Below are 5,212 nucleotides of genomic sequence, written 5' to 3'. Positions count from 1 at the left end.
AGGCTTATGTTTCTGAAGACATCACTGGTGAGGCATGGGCTTTCTAAACGCGGTGATACTGCTGAAGCACTGGCTAATTGTTTGATTCCGCAAGCAACCACGTCATCGTCAAGTGCGAGCACAGTATTTGGCTCTAAGGCAACAAGAGTTTGCTGTCGTCCAAGAACGTACTTCTTTATGCGGTGCTTGAAATCTAACGGTGAAGGATGGTCGTTTATTGAGCCCATTTGCCTAATGACGCCGAAAAAATTTTCCAGGACGTCTTGATTCAGCCTACCAGTCATGATAAAACTAACTTTGAATTCGGAAAGCAATGCATGATGAAGTTGAACGAGGGATTTCGACGTTATGATAATAACCTTGATAAATGGGAAAACTTTTCCATTAACATTTGCGTTCTCAAAAAAGTTTGTAACTTCATGGAGCAAAGATAGTTGTGACGGGTCTCCTTTGAATGTATTTTGCTTTTGCGTGTACGAATTTGAACAGTTCAAGAGGTCAAACCAGGAGTCCATCATGAGAATAAATTTGGCCGTGTTTCTCCATCTCCGTGACTTCAACTGGCCAGCTTCACCCAAATATTCGAGGGCCTTTCCAACAGTGCGAGAAATGAGTTGGACGGCTGTTTTAACTTTTTGCCTCTGAGTTCCAGAAACAAGCAAGTGGCTTTCATTAATTTTAGAAAAAACGGCTGATTTACCGAGACGTCGAGAGATCTCAACAGACCTTGATTGCTCCCACCAAGATCGCTAACAGTGGCATACACTGGAAAATCCGCCTCCTCAAGTGCAGAAATGATTGATATCAACTTAGTGCGATCCATCTTGCAATCGAAATCGTAAAAAAATTGGTTGTTTCCACTGCCCGATATGCCTCTTGCCATTACCACTTGCACAGATTGATGTGCGTCGTATATGCGGTCAGTGCCTCTGTCGTAGGAGTACATTTGGTTCAGCTTCATCTCGTCGAAAGAAAGCACTGTGACACTGTCTACTGGCGCATCTTCTTCCCTTTGGCTTTCATTATTTTTATGACAACCATCAGCAGACCAGGTTCCAAAGATATACCTTGAACCCAATGGTTAAAAGTTGACACTGCGGGTAGAGGTAGTTTCCAATGTTTTCTCATCCATCTGTAACACTTTGGAGAGAACTGCGAATATTTAGCGCATAAGCGATGTCATCATCAGTCCATGCCGCAATCTTGGTGTTAGGATTTAGGAAGAATTTGATCTTGAGTCTCCGAAAAGTATGGCTTTAGTATACGAGTGAATTTTTTTACAAATACGGACTGCTTATTTTCCTTTCTTGCTGCTTCTTTCAGCTAATGGTTTCCTTTCAAAAGTTGTTTGTTCTCATTTGCCAAATTTTGCAACAGGATTTTATTTTCTTTTGCTTCACATCTCAAATTTAAAAGCTGCTGATGGCATTCCAACAATGTGTTATACATTATTTTTGTGTTCAGCGGTTCACGAACTTGATTGTCGAGAGAAGCTGAAGAAGTGTCAATGACAGTACTAGAAACGTTAGTTTTTGGAGTAGAGGATGCAGCACTGTTTTCAACAAGCGGGTCAGGCAGAGGTTGACAGTGTGTTCGAAAAGGTTCTTGAGACAGTCCTGGAAGAGGTTCTTGAGGCGGTCCTGAGAGATCTTCCCATGATGGTCCTGGCAGAGGTCGAAAAGTCGGTCCTGAAAGCGTTTCGCACGACGGCTTCGGCTGAGGTTCACGAGTTGGTCCTTCGAGTTTGTCAAGTGAAGATCTCGGTAGAGGCTTGCAAGTCGTTTCTGGCTGAGGTGTACCAGATGTTAGCTTAGCCTCGTCAAGAACTTCTGCCCATGCGCAAAATTTTTATAGTTCAGAAATATAGGGATTATGTGATAGACAAGCCTATCTGAAATGAAGGAAAAAAATATCCCCTCAAAGTTATTTATATATTTAATCAGGAGATAGATTTTTACAAAATTGGCCAAGTTGTAGAATTGATTACATCCCGATGTAAAATTTTGATAGTGAATAGTTCAAAGCCTTGAATCAGATTAATATAAGAAGGCATCAGTTATTATGGCCTAGTGAACTGTAATTAATAATAACTAAATTCATGAACAGTTCTGGCCATATCTATGCTCAAAGCCGGTTGGATAGAAAAATTATATTTTAAATCATGCTTCACCAGAGTGAAGTTTTCTGTATCAAATAAATAATAAATTCAAATAAGGACTCGAGCATGAAGTGATACTTTGGCGATGGTGTAGCTATTAATGAGGGAGAAATTGATGTTTTGAATGGAATATTTTCTACAGACGCAGAATGACAGTAAATGAATAAAATTTTCCATACTGTTGTTATATTATGCTCAGGATTAAGAGCAGGTTCCCGCCTGTTGATTGGTGTTATCAAATAAGTCCATGCAGATACCTTATTGTAACACAACCCAGAACTTGCATGTGGCATGATGAGTGAGTAAATAGTATATAAACTCATTCAAAGTATTTGGTTAAAATAATATCATAGTATCCATTAAAGATGAAAATTGTGTCTTTTGATGTCTCGAAGGTATGCCTTACCTTGAACAAGGCTATTCGAGAGTGCTTTGTATTATTTTTTCAACAGCCAAAATATTGCATTTTCTGAACAGTGCACATGCAAGCCTGGCATTCACATTGACCATTGAATAAATAAAATAAAAAGTAAAAAATAAATGTCTTAGAGATCTTAAGCAAGTTAACAAAAACTTACTATTGCAGAGGTGATCAAGAGGACTGAAGTAGTAAGGCCGTGCAAATGGAGGCGCCGTGCCGTGAAGAGCAGTACCGGTACCATCCTGTGCTCTCCTCTTAGCAGGGGCTTCATTCTCTGCAATAAAAATATTTACTCAAAACTGGGTACTTTTCCGCAGTTACCTACATATTTTAATTTATAATTTATTTCAGACCAATAAACCAATACTAAACATAAACTGAACGACAACCAAACAAACCTCAAACAACTTGAAACAAGACTTATGTTATCAGAAAAGCTAACACTGTTTGAAATAAACATGTACACAATTGAAACATTTTATTTCCATTCACTGCGGTATATTTAATTATTTTATGAATAGTTTTATAATTGTAATTGTTTTGTTTCTAGTTATAAATTCACATATTTAAAGATTGAAATTAAATATTTTAATTAGAATACTCATATTACAGTGGAAAATCTTTTTAAATGCCTAAAGGGTCAATACAATTACAATCTCAACCAACCCTTCTTATATAAGCTAGGTAACACATTTAAATTGTACAATGTAATTAATATATAACAAATAGTCAAATAGTTAGAGACTACTTATAGCCTTATAAGAATTAGCTTAGCTGCTAGCTACGTACAATGTATTGCAACACTGGATGCCTGTGTAGCAAAAACATACAATTCATTAAAACCAAATACACACTAAAGGCAACAGGTTTATATACCAATTTGTCTTAGTACATTCATACTGAACCATAAATAACATACCTCAAAATAAATGAAAGACAGCCACTCTATATATTTAAATATATAAAAAAATAAAAAAAAACTGATTTTCTATAAACTAATCAAATGATTTAATCTGTTTGATTTAATCATTGCCAACCCTGATATTTTTAACCTTCAATTTCTTCATTAGGGTTACATAATATACATGAAATTATTGATACTCAGAGGCTACCATTAAAAAAATCAATGCATTTTCCCAATTGTTGTGTGAAGGTGTTTTATAACTTACCATCATTATCCAATATCTCATGAGCTAAGCGTTTCCTCTCTCTTCGGTCAAATCTCACAGCCCGGGAAGAATTAGGCACTGTTAATTGATAAGGACATGAATAAATAACTGAATAACATGCTCAACTATCTTTTTGTGAATAAATTATACATTCATGTAATAAAGAATATACTATATATTGGACACACTAGATTAATTTATTCACAGCCAAGCTATTAGCCATATCCCATATCAAATTCTGTAAGAAGTACAACAATGCACTGAAGAGTGAATAGATTAGTCATCTTATACATACATATTTTAGAGTGTGTTCAATGTATGTGTGCCAATGGTGATTTCCCACAATATTTCAATGCCTCAAACCAGATTATGGTAATTACACAAAAAATGAGAGAATGCCAAACAAAACTAAGCAGGATTAAATAAGGACCATAAAATTTCATAGTTCACAATTGCCGTTTCAATCCTTAAACACAGTATTCAGCACGTAATTGAAACTGTATGTTCTGTCCTTGTCCTGCATTGCATGAAAGTTCATTGTTCCTCATTACTCATAGGTTGAACTAATGAAATAAAATATCTAAAATTAAATCAGATTTCAGCCATTCAAAAACTCACACAAAAGATCCTTGAGGTTCATAACCTCAGATTACTTAAAAAGAAACACAAACATCATTATCATGATTCATACCTCTCAAAAAAGCCTGAACATATTTTGCACAACAATTTACAGGAGCAATGCAACTTTCACATAAAAGTTGCCACAAGTTAGACAGGTACCAACTACCAAGGTAGTCAAAATTTCATTACTTAGTTACTTACCAAATTTTGTAGAATCATTTAGCAATTAGCAATGTGGGTGGCAGATGCTGATCTGGAACAGCATCTTCTTTCAAATTGCGGTAGGTCTTGTCTCGATTGATGCCACACAGCTCAAATCTGAAGTCCCTTTTGTACTGTGCAGTACTAAAATGTTTTCCACAAATTCTTGAGTGCTTCCAGCTATCAACACCAAAGTTTTTTTGACCCGTGCGCAAAATCCACTGATTTTTATATACTTCACTTCTTGGAAATGAGTGAAGCTTATACGCCTTATTTCATGAAGAAGTTTCACAACCCAGTACGGAGCAGATGGTCATGTTTAGTTTTACTATGTAATGCCAAGACTGTAAGACAACTTAAAAATTTAAATGGCAATGAATTTGAAAAAGGGGTTTCTACAGCTTCAAGTGAGTTTTAAATATCTATCATAAGTCTGTGGTATCTGTGGAATATTGAGAAAAAAAATATCAATGAATTATGATCATTACATTACAGTGCTTAAAGCCTTCCAACATCCTCAAATCAATGCATAATAGCCTACACAGTAGGCTAGCACACAATGAAGGCTCAAGGCAGCAGGTAGAAACTACCAGCCTACCACAACTCCACAAGTGGACAGTCCCAAGGGCCAAATTACAAATC

At 36.2% G+C, this 5,212-nt stretch overlaps 1 long non-coding RNA gene across 1 annotated transcript; it reads right to left on the bottom strand.

Annotated features, from left to right (window-relative positions):
• Positions 1 to 2,245: 2,245 nt before the first annotated feature.
• On the bottom strand, positions 2,246 to 4,596 carry LOC125179278. Its single transcript, XR_007157211.1, has 3 exons — positions 4,571 to 4,596; positions 3,749 to 3,826; positions 2,246 to 2,853 (listed from the first exon to the last, which is right to left on the bottom strand). It is a non-coding gene; the product is annotated as an uncharacterized LOC125179278 (long non-coding RNA).
• Positions 4,597 to 5,212: the final 616 nt, after the last annotated feature.

This window comes from Hyalella azteca, unplaced genomic scaffold (genome assembly GCF_000764305.2).
Source record: "Hyalella azteca isolate HAZT.00-mixed unplaced genomic scaffold, Hazt_2.0.2 contig16290, whole genome shotgun sequence".
NCBI lineage: Eukaryota > Metazoa > Arthropoda > Malacostraca > Amphipoda > Hyalellidae > Hyalella > Hyalella azteca.
The sequence above is the reverse complement of the archived record's forward strand: the minus strand, read 5'-3'. Positions and strand labels throughout refer to the sequence as shown.